This window comes from Lonchura striata, chromosome 3 (genome assembly GCF_050655825.1).
Source record: "Lonchura striata isolate lonStrDom1 chromosome 3, ASM5065582v1, whole genome shotgun sequence".
In the NCBI taxonomy this organism is placed as follows: Eukaryota; Metazoa; Chordata; class Aves; order Passeriformes; family Estrildidae; genus Lonchura; species Lonchura striata.
In genome coordinates, this window is record NC_140705.1 from 100,478,220 (window position 1) to 100,499,243 (window position 21,024).

At 38.6% G+C, this 21,024-nt stretch overlaps 1 long non-coding RNA gene across 34 annotated transcripts in view; it reads right to left on the minus strand.

Annotated features, from left to right (window-relative positions):
- The window catches only part of LOC116183367 (uncharacterized), a 487,183-nt gene that overhangs the window by 140,124 nt on the left and 326,035 nt on the right, over positions 1-21,024 (minus strand). For 31 of the 34 annotated variants that reach the window (XR_014954476.1, XR_014954502.1, XR_014954501.1 and 28 more), the window contains one exon: positions 1-14,989. This exon is cut by the window's left edge and continues 23,718 nt beyond it. The exons of 2 other annotated variants lie outside the window; for them this stretch is intronic. This is a non-coding gene — a long non-coding RNA (uncharacterized LOC116183367). The remainder of the gene's footprint in view (positions 14,990-21,024) is intronic. One more of the 34 variants, XR_014954500.1, reaches the window with a different exon arrangement.

The following is a 21,024-nucleotide window of genomic DNA, read 5'->3' on the forward strand; positions in this document are numbered from 1 at the left end:
CCCTGCATTCATGCTAAGGTTTGGGCATTTCTCCTACAATTAGAAAAAATTCTACACATGGGCTCCATTCCTATAATAGTAAGTGGAATTTCAGGCCCCTTAATCCAGAGATGAGTTTAGTTCTAGAGTGCAAAAATAAATTTATTTGCCAGTTTTCAGCAGCATACCAGCCACCAAAAAAATGGTTCCTATTAATGATGAAATGGGAAAATTTACAGCTCCTCTCCCTCAAACATCTTTGTAGATATTTTTGGCATGACATTGAAGAAATAAATGAAAAAAAAAAAAGTAACTACAGCTGCTTTTCCTTTAAATTGAAAACTATATTTTCAGTTAGTAATGTCTACACATTTGGATTGGAAAAAAGTTGAAACAGAGTTCCACTCTAGCGACTGAGTCAATATACAACACGCTTTTGCTTGTATGGAAGAAAGAATTATGCAAAAACCTACACGAGAGCTTGCAGGGATAACAAATGCTTGCTTGTAGAATCTGCCAGGGGCAGATGGGGGCTAACACAGCACCTGAAAATTTCCTTGTGGGCCACTTGTATCACTTTAATCTTTGGCTCACAGTCTGTGTAAGGCTGCATCCTGAGCTGTAGAGCTCCAAGAGTGCAGGAACACAGCGTACTGGAGGGGCACAGGGCATAAAGGTATTCAAGGGTTTGATAAAACTAAACCAACTATAGCATTAAAGAACAATTTGACAGTGCTACTGTGTCTCCATGGGACAGTTCATCTGGGACTGCCTTGCTGACCAGGATCCTGCCTATTTGTATGCAGACTGACAGAGCTGTGCTGGCAGATATCCCTGCTACAAAGCTTGCCTCAAAGGAGACAAGGAAAACTGTGAGGGAAGTTTATGCTTCAAAACCATCCAGAATTAAGCACAGTGCAAAATCTGAAGTGTTTTTTCTCGAGGAGCCCCAAAGGCACAAGGAGCAAGTGATAGGACACAGTTCACCTTCCATATAGCTACACTTTCCCTATTCTAAATGTGTTCCATGCCTCACTGTCTGGGGGGTTTTGCTTCAACCGTTGCTGTTCCTTGGAGACTGCCCAAGGACTTCCTAGGAGGCTGCCAGTTGGCATGGATCAAAATCACACCAAGAAACATGCTAACAATTAAAACAGCATAGGGCAACTGCAAAAGAGTGCTTGAGGCTACGAGCAGAACCTGTTGAGTCTCTTGGGACAGATTTTACACGCACTATGATAATAACTGAACACTGCATGGCACACAGTTTATCTTGGAGATCTATAGGAAATGTAGCCCACACTTGGTTCATCACCTCTGTACATCAAACTCAAAAGCCTGTGAGCACTGCACTTGCATTCTAGTTTCACATGATGAGCAAACTGTTTTGGAGTTATCTCTTTGTTGCTGCATAGACACAGAGATAAAACACATGAAAACTACAGTGATTTATGTTGTCTTTATAATAATTAATTTACTCTGGAAATAATATTTCAAACACTGCTAATTCAGATGTTATGCGAAATGCAACATAATCAGCTGTTCTTTCTCCACAAGAAGTGTTTTGCAAACATTTGTGCTGCAAGCTTCATGGAGTTATTGAAATGTTATATAATCATATACCTTTCACAAAATGCTTTGGCATAATGAATTTTTTGGGATAAAGAATTTTCAGACCTCTCCTACAGATGGACACAGTCCACACTGAGAGCAAAATGTGGAGTGATGATTTTCACAGAACTCAGTGGGCTAGGGAAGTGACCGCTCACGTGAATGAAAGAATCTAACTTCAGGTTTACATACAGCTCTCCATGCTTATGGCATTCAGTTCTTGATCTCCAAAATATACCAGCTCCATACTTTAGCACAGAAATGTCAGTATGCTGTCACCTGCTGAAGTCATTTAACATGTCATCAAAAAATCATCACTGCCTGAGTATCAAAGCTCGTAAACTGTACTTTTCTGAGCCAAAAAGCTTAGCCTTTGACTTAAAAGCACAGGCTGCAGATGTAGAGCATTTTTCAGAAAACACAGAAATGCAAAACTGAGACTGGGAAAGATTTCTGTTCAATCACTTCAAAGCCCTCAGTCAAAGCAGAGTCAGCTAAAGAGTTACATCAGCCCAGTAAGTACCAGCAGTGTTTTACTAACCTGGCCTCCAAGGACAGGGATTCCACTGAATTTCTGAGAAACTGATCCAGTGTTTAACCAGCCTCAAGTCCCAGTTATCTAAGATGGCTGTTCTCTGCTAAGCTAAAAACTTCTGATTAATCAACAACTTTCAAAGACAACACTTACAAGATTTTCTTCTACCTAGCTTCTATACATATTTTTTTCTTGTCACAGAGTACAGCATTAGTTTATCCTTGTATTTTCACAAATAATATTTGAATTATAATAGAATACTTTGATCCTATCAAATTGGAGAAATAAAACGACTGATAGCAGGAAACAGTTTACATTAGTAGTAAAGGTCTTGGAACATGACACACATGAAACGTACAACAGAGGCAATTTGGTAAGACAGAAGAAGCAGCTGGTTAAGTCAGTAAACTATATTTTCTACAGAGACAAACCAACCATAGCAGAATATATTTGCAATCCACTTATGCTCTAAAATGAATTAAAATATTCTAGTTGTGCCTCAAAAACAGCAAAAAGATCAAATAATGCATTGATTATGCTGATACCTGTTTTCTCAACAAAGAGCAAAAAAATAGGGAAAGGAAAAAAATTTAATATTTTCTTTACTTATTCACAGCCAGGATCTGAAAGTCACAAACAGTGAGATATGAGCTGTGCAAACACCTTGAATTTTCCAATGCCAGAGGCAGCAAAGGATGGGAGAACAATCAGTGTTTTAACATATAGTTGCACTGTGCTCCTTTTCCCATTATACCACTTAAGACTTTTAATTAATAAAAAAGTGAAACATGTAGCTACAATGAGAAGGATCCTGGTTTATGATGCCTGTCACTGTACTGTAGACTTGAAAGCAATTCCTATTTTGACAATACATAAACCATCATACAAGTCTTTAGGGTACATCCTACCTTCTCATCACTTTCCCCATCAACTTCAGCATCACTGCTGCCTTACTAGAAACACGAGGAAAAGAAGAGCCACTTGAAGAAGCAACAGCCTGCAGGACATCTTCTGAAAACTGTAATGCTTTCTCCCCAGTCAACCATAATAAGGAGCCTGATTTTCACCCAGCTTTGCAGACTGAATAGTCCCTTACACATTTGTAAACTATTACCAGCTGATGAGGTAGGACATTGGAAGAGGAGGCAACTCAGGTGTTTCAAAAGCTTAGTTACTACACAACTAAAAGTCATGTTCCTCCTAAAGGATCACATTAGCTGAAAGTTTTGATATTTAAATGCAGAATTGACATATCTGCAACACAGACAGTGTTGAATTATGAAACATCAGAGAAATACTGTTTTAAAAGTATATAAGACCTATAAAAAATGTTACCTCTGTTAGCACATTACTTAGGAACCCTAAGGACTATATATCCATCCAGTCCTCTGAGAAAGGACACAAACCATTAAATTATCAGAATACAAAGCAATAAAAAAACCACAAACAAACCCAAACAAAACAAAATGGAAAACCCAAAAAACAAAGCCCAAAAAAACCACTCCCACCAAATCCTATTCTTCTGTGTTAGCAAACTGAATCAGTTCATCCACAGATCAGAGAAAAAACAGATTAAGCTAATGGGACCAAAGACTGACTATCAGGCCAAAGAGTGGCCAAAAGGGTAAACAACAACAGTGAGACTCCGGATCTACTCTCCCATCAGAGCACCCTGAAATACAGTGGAAAGTTGATTGAGCTATCAAAACAGGCAATTATCTCCTTATAAAACAAGTATTCTTGCTGTTTCCAACCTATTTTCCTCCTCAGTTATTTATTCATAATCCCAGTGCAGAAGCACAGGTATTTTAATGCTAGAATACATTGCCATTCTTGTGCATTTAAATATCTCAGGTCATGCACAGAAAAACAACAGACTGGGGATCTGAAGGTTCTGAGTGGGCATGAATTGAACTATACACACTTCTGCTATCAAACATGTGGGGATCTCATTTAATATGAAATATAAACAATAGGGGCTTCTTAATGCAAAGACATAAAAAATGTGCTTACTGCACATAGTCTAAATTGTGATTTAAGATTTTAATTTGTCCCACTTGCACTTCTGTGCTCAAGCAGTGGTATGGCAATTTTTTCCTCTAAAGCTGGTGTTTCACCTACAGCAGCTGTTCAGCTGAGAGGTGACTGTGGTGTGCCCTGTCCCTGTCCTGGATCCTCAGCCCCACCACTTTGCTGTCAGAGTAGCTGTTTGTGTGGCTTTGCTGCAAACTTTGTGGCAGAAGATGAGGTGCCATTTGAAAGCCATGCTACCTCATCCCTACTTAAATAAGTGTATTTGAAACTGTACCTTAAGTCTCATGGAGTAGTAACCCTCCAGAGATATTCCTGGCCTAGGAGCTTGGTTAGCCATTGCTTTTGAACCTGGGGGCTCCTGGGTGAAATATGAGGTTATAAAAATATATAGATGTCATCAGTTTATACTCAGCTAGCAGAAGTGCAAATACCAGTTCTAGAAACAAGATAATGGTCAAGCCAATTCACTGAATTCAATGTATTTTTCTTTTAATTTTCACATGCTATGGCCTGCAAACGCTCTCTAAGCAACATCTCTGTTTTGCTATGAAGAGAGCAGGATCAGGCACTGCTTCTGTTCAGGATCATTACATGGTAAGGGGTGGGGGAGGAGGTTTTCTGCAGTGAAGTGTAAAAATCATCCATGGCACTGTACCAAACTGAAAGCCCATGGAGCTTCTCAACCCACAGTTACACAGCTGAACCTCATTTGTCTGGAGACTTTTACCTTGAACTACTATTTCTGTTATTTTACCAGTAGTCCAAAAAAAGTCATTTAGCTTGAAACCTAGCACTCTAAGATATTATATATGGGTGTGAAGAGTTTCGTTAAAATCCTTCAAAAGAAAAAGAAAGAAAAAAAAAAGGTAAACATATTGCATTTAATTTTAACATGTACAAAAGAAAACAATCAGGCTTCCCAGTTTGAACTGCTTTCCCTCTCTGGTGCTTGTGTAACTTAAATAAGCTTTTATTTAAAACATATTTTTCAGACCCTTAAGACTTTTGCTTGAAATAGGCATTTCTGGAATTTCTGATTTAAATTGAAGTGACTGAGTAGCAAATACAGCAGTATAAGAACACAAGCACTGTGCCTTTTATTTATAGCATGTTTTATTGCATGCATCAATATTACAATATCTCTATAAAATTTAATTTAGGATTGAAATAATACTACAGGTAAAATTATCTCCCCACAAAGTGTTCAGCTGGTTTTGGGTTATGGCAAGCAATGTCACATCACAGGAGCATTGCCTGATTTTGTCATTAAACAGCCACAGAGTGTTTCATTGGGCTACAAGTCACTAATGTATATAACTTCAGTTATGCAACTAATGAACTTGATTTCACACACTTTATATTAGATACATGCTCAAATATTTTTCTGGGCTTGAGCTGAGCTCAACTTTATGGAGAACTCTTCCTTTAATTGACTACCACCTCCACCCTAATGGGAGAGGACTGGGCATACTGGGAAATACCCAAGGCATGAACAGATCTTATTAAAAATTTTAGAGAAAAGAGAAAATAAATTCTAACAGGTTGCCCCTTCCAGAGAGAAAAATTGTATCTAACTATGATCATATTCATTACAATATCTTGGATTAATGTAAAGATGCATTTTATGGCTTTGATGGGAATGTGAGACAAACCTAGTTTACTTAAACACAGAGTTGACTTTTCCCCCCTCTTAATTCATTTAACATGTACTCCCTTTAGTTTCATAATAGAGCAAATTTTGAACTAGTATAAATCCTGGGAGTTTTATTACCTAATTAAAAACATGTTCCTGTGGCACACATTGATGGGAAACTCATGTCTCAAAGGGTTAATTAACAGTCTTTACACATTCTGTATTTAGCTCAGGGTACCAAGCCAAAATTATAAATCATGTCTTAGAAACAGGAGGTGCAGATGGTTTTAAAATTTGGTTCTTAGTGCATTTTACACTAACCAGAAATATGTACTGCATAAAACCGAAACAATGACTCAGTAACCATACTTAATGCACAGTTATATTTAAAATGTTCTTCCCCTTTTGCAACTTCATATCTTTTAGCCTTCTAAAACAACAATTGTAAGCTTGCTGCAGTCAGAGGTCTGCAGAAGAAGCCTTGAGACAGGACTGCAACAAGGGTCTTGTAACTGAGGGAGTCAAATGACAAGTATGAAACTACAGTGTTGTGTACATAACAGATAATCATCTGACAAAAACAAAATTAAACACTGGGGTGACAACAAAAATTAGCACACTGATTTACCAGCCCTCCAGTCACAAAGCAAGCACCCTATAAAATAGCACTAATTTGACATAACTTTAAATGAAGTAGAATTATTAATGGAGACTACCAACTTAAAGAAAAGAAAGAGACCTGTCTGAGAAGAAAATACTTAAAAATATTCCATTACAAAGGCACATGAACCCTGCTCAGGCCACACAAGTCCTGCTAGTCCCCCATCACCGGCTCTCTCTTACATAAATATTCTATTGAATCCAAATGGGAAAGGGACCTGGTAAAAGCCAAATGAGACAGCTGAATGAGGCCATTGACTGAGAGGCTGCTAATTAGGCAAAAGTGTTTGCAGATTTGAACTCACAGTAAAATTGCTATGGGACAGTGGCAGAGAAGAGAGCCTGAGATGAATACAGAAGACAACCAGACCATCTCATTCCCTGTTGTTAGTGCTATTCTGTTTCAACAATTAAGTGACCTTGGACATGTCGTGACATTTTTGTCTCACTCTAATGTCTCTTAATGGGATTTTAACTAACCTCTAAAGGTGCCATAAAAGCGAGTTAATTTTTAACAGGCATCCTGTAAGAGACCCATTTAGTGTAAGTTTACAGATTTGTAAAATGCCAATGACACGTGCTCTTCAAGAAAAAATTTGGAATTTAGTATCGCAGTGGTCTTGGGCGTAAAATACAAGCATTCATAAAAATCACCTACAGCTAAATTAATATTCCACCCCAGAACTGCAGCTCCAGCTAAATAGCCTATCTTCCCATGTCAGAGTGTCTGCCTCAAAAGGGGGTTCCAGTCTGTGGTTTCAGAGCAGAACATAAACAATTCTCTATATCCTTGACTTAAAATTGAACAGCTCACTGGTTTTTATGAGCTATTAGACACTGTGGTCTTATTAAGGGTTCCTTACTCATTACGCTGACACTTTTGGAAGAGCAGGTCTGATCTATCTTCACCTTTAAATCCTGTAGGAAAGAAGCAACCTTGATACCTCAGTGTCAAGAGTCTGAAAACCAGGCTATGTAGCTCACCAACTTCTTTTATGGGCATGTTATTATGTTTAGAAGCAATCTGCTTCTGAGTCACCTAGACATCAAATGTTTTGTCTAGCTAGAAAACAAGGCTAATCAGCTGGAATCTGACACTTAGGAGGAGAAGATTCTATGGATAATATCTCAAATGAGAAAGGGGAATGCAACAGCCAATGTTTTAATGCATTTCCAATTTTGTGCCAAGTACTTTGTGTTCCAGCATTAGACACATCTGTCAGTGAGAAGCATGCTTCTCCCTTTATGCAGAATAGTAGTCTCTTTTTTCTGCTTTATCCAGAAAATTATAGAAGTGTGGCAAATTCCTAGATGGAGTTTGCAATATTCACTGAGAGGGCATTTTTCTACTTCAAGGGACAGGAAAGCACAGGGTGGTTAACATCAGAGTCTTAGATGTCATGGCATAGGTCTAGGTTGCAGTTTCTTTATAAAAGGTGAAGCTGGTGGTTCAACAAATATAATTTTCAGCCCCCATGTCTATGATGTGGAGACACACACTGTCTCTGCCTTGTGTGCATACTAGAGGATTACTGCTCTTGTCCTCCTTTTTCCTCTGTCCCAGTGGAAGCTCAACTCCCAGCCATCCCTAAGATAGCAGAGTTGGCCCACTTGCAGGAAATAAGCCTGAGCTGCTGTAGCAGCAATACAGCAAGTCATGAAAGACTTGTAGTAGAAGGTAATTTTAAACCAAATTTCAGACACACTCATACTCCCATTCCCTCTCAGCGATGCCAAGGATTGCTGCACATGATTAGTCTGCCCAGCATACATGAATCCATCCAGGTGCTCATATCCTGGTCTCCTGTCTTGTCTTCTCTGCAGTGACACACAGAGGACCTGTCAGCTATAAACTGCTCCTCATGTCTCCTCTGCTTCCTCAGCTGGCAGCCTGGTGCTGGTTTTAGATGTGCCTCTTTGCACGCCTCAGGGGATGACAGTGATTAATGCCTCCATCCCATTCCACCTCTCTGAGTCATCAGGATTTACTCACTCTACTTTGTTTCCCACTTTGGGTGACTTGAAAAGCTCCACACATGTGTGATAGGATTCCGATGACCTGCTAATCCAGCTGTCATTTTCGTCACCCTTCTCCAGCTGCCTACTCAGTCTGGTATCTCTGCAACAAGACTTACCATTTACTCTCCTAAATAATTTTAGTATTTCCCACCAGCTTTGGTGGGAAATATTTATTATTTATTATTTATTATTTATTATTTATTATTTATTATTTATTATTTATTATTTATTATTTATTAGTATATGGAAATTTTCTGTTGTAGTCTGGGCAACCAAATGTATTTGTTCAGCAGCATTCAGCCTTTTCGCTTGTGCAGAAGGGAACTCAACAGAGCCCTGCCTCGTATTGTGGAAAATTAAGCACACCCACAAAGGATATGGTCCCAGTAAATTCTATTAGCTGGTGATGCTGAACATGTGGGAAATTAAGAGTAAATTTAATTCACCGTGGTAGAACAACACTCCCTAGCCAGAGCAAGGAAATACAGTGAGATCAGAGGTAATGATTATGGGAAGGAAAATAGCAAGAGCAGTACAGAGCAGGAGTTTTTTCTATTTCAGATTAGTCCCTACAGAAGATGAAAGAAAGAAGTAAAGTAATACCAGGTGAAGAACAAAGTGTGGGTGAAGGGAAGTTCCTTTCAAGCAGGAATATCACATTGGAGGGAAGCTGGATTTCTCACTAAGGAAAGTGTAAGTTTAAAATAGAAAAATACTAGGAAACAATGTTTGTGGCAAACAGAATTACAAATTACTGCATATCTTGCATATGACATTATCTCATACAACTGTTCTTCATCAGAATACCACAATAACACAGACAAAACCACCAGCCCAGTCCTCAGCACAATGGTGTTTCCAGAATGAGAACTGCTGGAGGCATGAATGTAGGCACTCACTAGTCCACCTACAGTAACAAACCTCTTATTTACATCCTTCTCTGCCAGTAAATATGTAGGGCTCTGTGTGGGACCTAAGTGCACACCATAAATTTAAAAGAAGTGTTTCTTTGAACAGCTGTGGCCTTCAGCACAAGTCAAAGTCCTGTGCTGTAATGTATAGAGCAATGTCTAGGTTTTGTCTGGGTCTAAGGGCTGCTGTAAGATAAATAGAAACAGAATGCTTAGAGTGGGTCAAGTGTGATTGGTGAGGAAAGATTAAAATGGTAAAAAGGAAGAAAAAGGGGAAAGAGTGAAAAAAGGAAAAGTGAAGTATGTCAAGAAAATAGGAATGCAGAAGACAGGTAAGAAACAGAGGGAAGAGAGGACAAATGAGAAGTTGTGTCTCTTAACCCTCTGCTATTAACTCTGTATCCCACATCTATTACTGTATCTCTCAAGTGTCTTGCTTGGCTTCCCCCTTATTGCTCTCCCCACTCCCCAGCCACCACTTGAGGCAAATAATTGCTTTCCCTTCCCCTCACTTAGATTTAGTTGATTTCAGGTTTTCCCAGCCTCTTTAGCTGTTGAACCTATCCAACAAAAATACAGGCATATTTATCCAGGGTAATATAGACATTTCAGTACTAAATGCTTAATTTTAGGGTTCATTGTTGCTACCCGCCAAACCTTATGCATTTCATATGCTAATAACTGAACCATGAAAATTACAGCTAATTTTGAAGTGCTGCTGGGGATGGATGGGAAAGAAGAAGAAAAGAACCCTGGAATTACAAAATTACTAGCACAGTCTGGTTAGGAAACTGATGATTTTTGACATCTTTCTTTGTAGCAAGAATACATGTGAATGCAATGACTTTTCTTCCTAAAGTGTTCACTCAGGATTGCTGAACTTGTTCAACTTGTTGCTTCTTTTCTTTGAATGTCCTTCTTTACCATTGTGCCTGACTGCTGTTTCTAGGAACATTTCTCAGCCTGAGCAACACAGACAGAAATCTCTGTTGTGTCAAAAGAATGAAACCAATCTGTTTTCTGCAACTCATTAACCATTTTTTTCCAGTCTAGGGCATGAATTTAAAAAATAGCATTCTGACTCTTGTCTGACTCCATTCCCATATGCACCAAAGACACTTAGTGCCTTTGGGAAGGCAGTTATGCAAATTGAATTTTGAAAAAAATTATCCAGGTGGAAGGAAAAAGAGGCTGTCCATTTTGTTAGGTATGTAAGTGAGGATAAAACATAAAGAAAATATATGGCATTAAATATGCAAATTGCTTACCACATGAATTATTTAACTGTGCTGGGTTTTTTAAAAAAGAAAATTATTCAGCTCTTCCAAGAAGTGAGGTTCTTTTAACCTAGAAATACTAGACCATTTCCTGCTTGTATCCATTTCCTAGCATTTCCATTTCAAAGCATAATAATAAGAGAATATATTCCTAGAAAAATTCAAAGCATAATAATAAGAGAATATATTCCTAGAAAAATGGGAAATGATCTCACAGTATAAGATGCTGTGCCACAACTTTTTAGCTCAATAATATTTATCAATCCCTGCAAATTAGGTTTTGTTGTACCAGGAATGCTTCAGTTTTCCTTTGCTTGCTGTGAATGGAATTGCTATCACCCTTTAAAAGAACAAATAATCTGATGGCTTGAGGAAAAACCACCTGGGATTTAAGTTATAGCTCTTCTGATTCAGAAGTTTCCATTTGTTTATTAGAACAGCATCCACAGCCTCTGTCTCTGTTGAGCAAATGAGACCAGATAATCTCAGGCTGGTCCAAAGACCAATGAAATAAAAGGAAAGCCTGACTTCTCTTTCTATTAGCCTTGAAACCAGCCCTCAAGCTTTGAGTCCAACCCAAGTCCAAGCCCATCTTATGCTCTCTGCTCTAACCACAGTTTCTCAGCTCCAGGTATTGCACATGTGAGGCAATGAGGACAGTGCTGAGCTATTCCCCATGCAAACATTGCAAAATAGTGTTTGTGCCCAGCTTTCTGCTAGCCTCTGTCCCCTGCTGAATTTCAGCTCTCTATTTACACCAGGATCAAAAGCTGAACGCAATACTCAATAAGGAAATACATTTCTTGTTTTCTCAAGTATCTGAATCTCTTAAGATTTTTGACCTGGGTTGAAAAGTGAATAAGTAAGGTCAGTGAAATGATGGAAATATCACTTAAGTAAGTTTTTGGTCCAGAATCTTGGAACTGGGTGTAAAGGAAAATAAGATTTTATATTTTAAAAAAACAAAACAAAACAAAACAAAACAAAAAACCCAAAAAAACCCCCAAAAAAACCCAAAAAACCCAAACCAAAAACCAAAGGCAAACAAAAAACCCAACCAAAAAAAGGAAAAATTATGTTCAGAATGGAATGTGCTTTATTTATTGGTTTGCCAGTGGAAAAACAAACAAAAAACAGCTCATCCATTCAAGTGCACGTTATGTACTCATTCTGAGTAGTGTGTGCATGCCAAGAACATTTTCTACTATACAATTCTCTTACTATGTATAACTGTATATTTCATTTTGCCTAGAAATAACCTCATAGCATCACACAGTAGAAAAACAATGGCCAAGAAAATTAACTACCCACAAATCAGCACTGCTGCATGGGTTTGCAAGCCAGCATTTCAGATGATTGGGAAATTCATCTATTTTTAATGTCATATTTGTCCCCCAGTCATTGCTTCATCAGCATGATAAACATGCTGTGGCTCAAAAAAAAGAAAAAACCAACCTACCTGGGCAAAACCATGTTTATGTAACTCTATAAGTACCCAGAGCAGAACATGTGTATCCATAAATTCAAAGAAAACAGTAATAAACAAACAAATGGATTGCCTTCAGTGTTTTCACTTATGCTATGCTGTGATATTATCTTCTGGTATTTAGTGCAACTAGAGGACACAGGAATCAAAGCTCTTTAGTTGTTTGTAAACTCCCACTCATTGCTGCAAGCAATCTTCTTGTCTGCCCAATGTATTTACTTTTCTTCTATAACAAAACACACTGTTTTGTGAGTTGTTGAGGAGGCAATCTGTACTGCATCTCACTACTAGTGTGTGCAGTGTTTACCCCAGGCTTTCCTAGGAAAGAAAAACAGGCAATACTGAGTGAGAAACCTGAAACGTGTTGATCCAAGGTTATATGCTTCATCAGCCTAAAAAGCCACTAAAAATAAACCTGGTACCTGAAGCAGCCAGAGGGAGGAAACGGAGCTGGGGAAGGGATGGAGCACGTCATAGAAGTGGCTGGACAGAAACAGGGCCTGAGTGTTACCAGGGTGATGAAATCACAGCAAATAAGCACAGACTGAAGCATTTACCTGCTCACTGCCACCACCATCAGCCTGTTGTCAACTATAATATGGTTTTGTATAATATTTTGACTTTTCACAAAGACATTGACATCCATTATCTATGAGACTTAAGTTTCTTATTGGATCAAGCTTTTGCCGACCATGAGCATGTTTTATTTATTTTCCTATTCCAGCTTTCTAGTAGAGAAAAATTTGACACCAGTTAGTTTGACATTTTCTTACTTTGAACAGTCAAACAACCTCTACCAGAACCATCTCCACCAGAGTTCAACAAGGTCACCAACCCTGCCCCTCTGACACTTCATTTCTTCTATTTACCAAACACAGAGAAGAGTGAACTAGATGAATATTCCTTCTCCTTATTCAACCCTCCTAGAAGAAACTGCACCATCCTAAAATCACAACAGAGAAGCATTTCTACAAAGTCCGATGGGATATTTTTAAGCTAAAAAAAAGTTTATGAACCAATGCTACTCTTAATACAACATAAGTATTTGTCGTCTGCACAAAAGTATACTCAGAGCAAAACCTCTGGGTAGAAAACCTCTTTCTTCACCTTTCTGATACACTCCTGTAAATGTAAAGCAGTGGAAAACACCCTAGTGCTATTATTCCTCATTCCCAAACTAGGATGCTAAAAATATCAATGAGAAAAGGAACAGAGGAAGTCACAGTAAATCAACAAAGTTCATCAAATGTCCATTGGACAATATTGAAAATTACATTTTACTCTCTCTCTCACCCTCTTCTTCACTCAGAATGGTATCTCCAATTCTTTTGTCTGAGGTAAACGAGGCTGACTGCTCTGGAGATTTGACTTTTCTTTAGGAAACTGGAAGCCCACTGCTTACCTAGTGTGCAGCACATCTGAAATAGTACCACACCCCCCTTGGCTAGGGAAAACCATGCCAAGGCAACTGCTCACTGCCACCATTTCTCACCAAAGAGATGAACATCTGTGCAGAAGGCTGCAGGGCTGCCTGATCCTGCCTTTTTATTTTTGTGTGGAAGCCACTTCCTAAAGAAAAAAAATTGCAAGGTGATAATTAAAATGCACAGTCCTTGCACAGTCAGGATTTTGAGTAGAGCCTAAATACTTCTGTAAGGATATTCCCTTTTTTAACCTCAACCTTTAAAATTGTTAAAAGTTATCATCTTTTTCTTCACAGATCTCTTTTTTTTCCCCTTATTTTCTATGATAATGGTCAAGAATGAAGAAATAAACACTGTCTTGAAACACAGAGCAAGAAACATTGGTGGTATGAGGAAAACAGCACTTCCCATAGAGCTGGTCTGGGTTTTGCCCATCTTCTCACTAAGGTAAGCTTTGCCCTTGCTCTCTTCTGTTCCCATTCATGACAGACTGGCCAGCCAATATTGTTTTAAAAACTGAAGAAACAGTGATGGTATCTTCACAGAAGGTCAGTGGTATTTACAAATGTATCTCATTTTTACTCAGCTTCTGATGAGAAAACCCACTTATTTCTCAAAGCTGCTAGCAGGAAACTTTTCCTGAAAAGAAATAATGTTTTTCTATGTCAAATTTACATTCTTCACTAAGTACAAAACCACATCTAAAATACTGCATTTCTTTTAAATGGAAGGTGAAACTGAGCTGCACTTAGTTTTTTTATGACATTGAGAAGTAAGAATAATATAAAAAAAAGATCTGACCACAAATTTATAGCACTTTTCTCCCAGTACATATGTGACTCATAAAGAGCCAAAGTTGCCAAGTCAAACACTCAAAAAGTCAGAAATGACAATATACCTGACCTTTCTTTGGTCTCCCTGTGAATATATAATAAAACGATTACACAGTCAGGTTTGGGGCTCTTTTTTTTTTCCTTGAGTGGGTCTTTGTCTCATTTTGTGAATTGAAATAAAAAAGTGCTCACAAAAATACAGTGCTCAGTTGGCTCTTTTGACTTATTTTCAAGGTGTAATCACAGCTCTTGTGTGCTTCACTTTATTCAAAAGCTATTCTCAGGATAGTTCTATTAATTTCCTCAAGATTTTTCATGTCATATTTAATACAGTAGTATCTTAGTGCTTCGTATGTATTAATTACCATCACAACAGAGTTTCCATTTTGCAGATGAAATAATGGTAGTAATTTCATTTTTTTAGTTGTGACTCCTGGGAATGAAATTCTCACAGTACTTACATGCCCACAGTATAGGTCCTACTGCTTTCTCTTGCACCTCCAAACACCAGAAACAAGAAACAAAACATTCTTAGCCTTGATAAGGATGGGTTTTAGTGCCTTGCTTGGTGCCATCTCACAGGAATTCTGGAAGAGATGGGTAGAGATCATCCTTTTTTTCCAGCAGTTCTCTGCCTCAATGCATATGATGTCACGATGTCGAATCCACATCCAAAGGCATTAGACCTGCCTAATTTCACAGCTCTGGTGCATCTGAAGAGCAGGCATATCCTGAGTGCTGACAAGTGCAAGGAACTAGTGACTTAAAAAAACAAACTATGTTATCAAAATGCAAATGTGTGATCTGAACTGAAAGTCTGGAGCCTCAAGCTCCAGTTTCATAATTATTTGCCTCAAGAATCTTAATTATGTCCTTTTAATGTGGAATTTCACATGTAGGGCACATGGATAATACGTTTAGTGGGAAGTCTTGCTGAATCTTGCAGCCTGACTATTGCACTTTTTAAAGCAAGCATGAGAAGCTCAAAACTGGAGTAAAATGAAATATGTAATAAAAGTGCGAGGGACAAAATTGTATCCACAAGCATCAAATTAATCTCTATAAGGCCATGATAAGTCACAGTACTAACTCCAATGTTTTCTATTTTCAGAGTCTAAATAACATTTAACTGGTAAAAGTATCCTCTGATAGAATGTCAAATTGTACATTATTTTGATTAGCCAGCTATTACTTTAAATCTTCTCTATTAATACAAAATAAAGCTTATAGTATTTATTTAACACAATGTGAAATTTAGTTTTGCTACAGAAATACATCCAATTAAATGAACATTGCATTTGTAAACTCCCTTCAGCTTAAAGAGTTCTAAGTACTACACAAACATAAATTTGCTTGACCTTCTTGTGAAGTACCATGGTACTTATTTAAGAATGAAGAAAGGTAGGCTCTATAGAGGCACCATTACAGTGGTATAAACTTGACTATCCTGGACTCCAAAAAGCAGTAAAGAAAACAAAACAAAACAAAAAAAAATACTTCCTGTGATAAAAATAAAGGTGCCAAGTGGTTTAAATTTGCAGATAGGGTTCAAAGAGATTTTTGCAATGTCTATAATATTCAGGCAGCACTCAATCCCTTGGGAAAGTACAGGAAGATTTCTGTGTTGGAGAGAATAAATATCTCTCAGAACTCCTTCACAGGGAACCTACAACGTGGTGTCCCTGGAGGAGCCAGAGGCTACACACAGCTGCAGTCTGTTCCCAGAGAAGCATCCAGGAGCCCCACATGATGTCTGCTCCCCACTGAAAGCACAAGAACAGTTGCTGGAAGTTTCTTACTATACACAAAAACATGACTGAACTCATACCACAGTCACAGATCCCAAATCTTCTGAATGGCTTAATGCGTGAGCCTAGATCCAAACTGAGTGTAAAAATTTCTCTTTGTAACTGGTTTAGCAATACTTTCCCTCCTCTTGCAAATACTGCAAATACCCCTGCAATTCAGTTGGGTTTAAGCTTGAAGGGCAGAATTTAAATCTCATGTTTTGGGGGGTGTCTGAAAAAGTCTGCTACCTCTGCATACCTGAAATTTCTTAGGATCATATGTTAGCTAGTTTTGTTTTACTGACAGTAGAAACTAATAGCACACAAATACCAATCCTCACTTCCAGGACTGAAAGAAAAATTTAGTTTATGCAGTGAATAATAATAATAATAAATTAAAAGGCCATAGATTTGGGTAAGAATAGCTTAAGATGAATTTATTTAGCCTGGCCAAATTAAAATAACATGTCCAAACCAGATAAATTCTCTTACAGCTGCAGCAATAGGGCTTAGGCTGCTGCCCTTACAGTGGTCATTGCTGGAACATACAAAATATGTTGGTACTGACCCACTTGTTGCAGTAGTCCAGAACTTTTGTCAGTACACTCTGGTAATATACCCCAATCATTTTTCAAGCAAGAGGTAAAATAATGGATATCTAGTTCTTGCATCATAATCCCAAAATAGTGTTGTAAAAGAGTTAACAGCAGGAGCTGAAATTGATTTCCTTCCCATGACTTGACTAGGCCATGCCTTGGCCATGTGACATTATAAAGAGCCTGTTTGTATCTGAAATCCCAAAGCACTAGGAGCACGTTTTCTGCTATTCTGAAATATAAGACTCCCTGCTGACATTGCAATATTGCAGCTGTGAAACCACTGAGCTCTTTCTTCACCAGAGTACAGCGCTAGCAATGAAAGATTAAACAGAATCTGCTTTAATATCCATAAGAACCTGCAAACAACTAGGAAAAGATAACAAGCTAGTTTGTTAGGGAGCATGCGGAATGTTGCACCAAACTCCAGCTACAAAAATACTGCCCAGTCCAAAGGGAGCTGCAGACACGATGGGACTGACTAGGCAGGTTAGATATTATCCCACCAGACAGCTTCCCAGATCCTTACTCATTTTTAGAACCAGACTGGGACCAAATGTTCTTAAGCTCTTGGAATTTCTGAAGAAGTGTTTTTTCGATTCCACTGTCCAGCGAGGATGGGAAACAGAAGTGCTGAAAGCTACAGGAAAAATGCTGCTCCAGCCCAGTTTTACAGTCTCAGAAAATCTGGACAACTTTTATGAACTTTGAATCAGTGACTGCAGCTCTTTCCGAACCAAACCTCTGAACTTTTGAAGTCTGGCCAGGGTTCTGATTTTTTGTTGACCTTCTCTGTGAGACAGTTCAAACAAGGAACGTGCATGTGTGCGCAGCTACAGTCTGACACAAGATAAACACACAGAGATCGCCCCCCCCCCCACCTGGACAAGACAGTGGTAGTGTCATTGTGGTAATTTCCTATTCCTCAGTGCCACATTACATTTGAGCTCAGTAGTTATGGCTACTTGAATCCACCTCCCCTGTCATTCTCTGCCAAATGGGAGCGAGCACAATCCACCTTACGGGGCCTTTGAGTCACAGCCCTGAGATATCTATTGAAATACAAAAGGTTGGTGAAGGCTTTTCTGCCAGTCTGCTTGCATCAACAGGTCCTCCAAGCCCAGAACAGTTCGTCCTGGACACCCTTTGTCCTGTCCCTGCAAACACAGGGACAAGAACACTTGAGTTAGGCCAGGCTCGGGTCTGTCCTGCCAGTGAAGCATAACCAACAACACGGCCATCGGATCGCCACCACATCATCCCTGGCTTCAGGCTCGAGAAACACGCTGTGACTTTGGAAACTGAAACAAACAAGCCTGAAACTAAGAATCACACCTGTACCAAATATTTGCACATTGATGTTTATAAAATGCTATACCAAGAGCTTGATTTTTTTATTTACACATAAACAGATTGATGAAACAGAAATAGTAAAAATAGAGAATGTGAGCAGAGGTACTTATTTGCCAGAGTGACCAAAATGAGTAAAAGTTAGGGGGCTTATCTTCTTTTATTCTATTAAACCATGAAGAAATAGCTCAAATAACACTCAAACTGTTGTTCACTTATATTTCTACAATATTCCATTATTTTAATAAAGAGGTCATTGTGCACAAAGTGCAATTACTAGCTCAGGAGAAAATTAGCTATGTTGACTTAATTGATGCTATTTACTTTTGCAGCCCATTGGCAGCCAGCCATTTTCTGTGAATACCAGTTTTCCAATTAATCATGATTTTCCTTCAGCTTGCCAGAGTTTTCTGAAATGACAGCTGCTATCTGGGAACAGCTATCATGCATATAAGCAAAAGAGCAACATTTGAATGTAAGAATTGATTGTTTTATCACTCAAAGAAATGCCCTGAGGAATGATCTTCTAAAGCCTCTTTTACTCTCATTGAGTTGATAAGATTTTAGTGAAAGTCAGGAATACATTACACAAAAGCTATCAAATAAAGCCTTTCAAGCCTTGATAATGGCTCAGGTAGTATCTATTAAAAAATGGCATGCATTTCTAATTAATCCATTTTACAGTTGTTCAGCAGTGTCCCAGGAAAGATCAGCAGACCAAGGTGTAGGAGGTGATTGGGAAGCAGTGTAAGAAAAGTGATGCTTTTCTAAATCCAAGAATTTCTGAGGCCCATGCTTGCTCCTCTCAGACACTGCTGCAGGAATGAATGCTGCTATAGTTTTCTACAGGAAATCCTCAAACCCTCTCATTCTGATGGCATGTTATGATCCAGGAAGGTGGTTTTTGCAGAACTGAACACCAGGAAAATATACATAACATTTTGCCTTTGAAGAAATCAGCTGGATGTGGGCTGTCTTTTGACTCACCTTCAGCTTTCTATGTCTGATTTCTGTTCTTGCTGGCCTGGCTAAATTCATATTTTAGTATTGTTGTTGTTATTTCACTGTTTAATGGCTAACAGATGTGAACTGGTTCATCCCACTTCCTGTCACTGCATATACAAAAGTAAATGTCTCACTTTAGCCCACATACACAGAGCTGGAAGCACCCCCTTCTGGAGGGCTTGTAAGGTAGAGAAAATGAGTTTACTAATATATAAATATGCATACATTTATATGCATATACATGCAAACATAAACATATTTGTTTATTCATGAAAAAATGTAAGCTGAGCAATGAATTGATCTCGCAAAGAAACTAAAGTGTAAAAATGTATTTTGCAAATGCATGTACTGATTCAGAAACATTACTTAAGAGACCATATGTGTCCTGATCCTATTGGGAGTTATCCAACTCAGAGTTTGGGCCTGATGGAATGAGGGTGGAATAAAGATGAAGCCAAGACATTCTCTTTCCATTAGCTGGAAAAACTGACTAAGTGAGGAAAAAAAAGACGATGCAAACTGCATAACCTCTGTTAAATTTGCTGCACAGAAACATGTTGTGTGTCAGGCCACAGGAAAATTACTTACTATAACAGTTAGATCTGGAACACTTTCTGCAAAATATTCCCAGTCTAGTCCACAGGATTTTGCTAACCCTTGGTGCTTTAGACACACTCAATTCAATTAGTACTGGAAAAGAACTTGAAACTGGTGCTCAAACTGAAAAAAAACCATTATGAATGAACACATCTGTGGCTCTCCACTAGCTTGTATATTCTTCTCAAACTTTTCTGCTAGAAGCATCCACATTTCTGTGTTGGCTACATGCTGGCATATAATTCTCTGTAAATACATACATATTTTCAGATCTATTGTAATTGACAAAAGTTCATGATCTGTTTGAAGTTAAACACAAGCTGTTTAATGCTGCTTCGACCCTAATACACCAATAAAACCAAATGAGAGAAAAACTATTAAAAAATCTGTTTTCTGAATATAACCAAACTGCTCCTTAGAGTGCTTACATCACCTCTCTGCTGGAAAGCCAGCTGAGATGGAAAGTATGATAAAATCTGTGCTGTGCACACTATTCCCCCGTGTAGTCTGAACTCTGAATTAAGACTTACAATGAAAATAGAGAAATACTAAGATACAGTTTATAAGGTACTGAGTGTGGGTGCAAAGAGAAGCACCTCTCTTTGCACCTCTCTGTCTTATTAAACACCACTAACCTTTGAGAAGGGATTTGCAAAGTCACTGAACTATTCCTGCTTGCCTGCAAGTGCTCATATTAATCATGGACCTTTTCTTATGTTTGCTGAATTAGAATATTTATTGTTTCTCCCCAGGTAATGTAAACTTGCTGAGCATCTTTGGCAATGATGCATCCCAAGAAAACTGCTATGGGTTATCCTGTTTCCCTCTCATCAGGACAAGAGTTGGCTCCAGAGAAAGTGAGTGGTATTCTGATTTAATGAAGTTATCTTGGAAATGATCACTTGTGAAACCTACTATGTTTCATTTAAGGCTGATGAGGTGTTTGCCAAATCCAGCATATGATCTTGGGGTCAGAATTGGAAGAAATCATGGAAGCTGTAAGGAGAAAGTGAATAGGGATAGAGAAGGAAAACCCAGAAGGATGCCTCTTGTCTCATAGGATCTCATGACATCTGATGCAGGACCACACCTGACTGCTGTTTTGACAGGAAGGCTGCTATTCCTCCTGCTAGTCCTGAGCTAGGCCAGCATTTGGGATCCCTGTCTCTCAAGGCAGAGCTTCTGAGACCTCTGCAAGCCATCTTGAGGCCTGAGAGCCTGAGCTACAACAAAATCTCTACTCTTCACTATTACATCTGTGCGCCTGGAAAGCTGAACTGGAGGAGA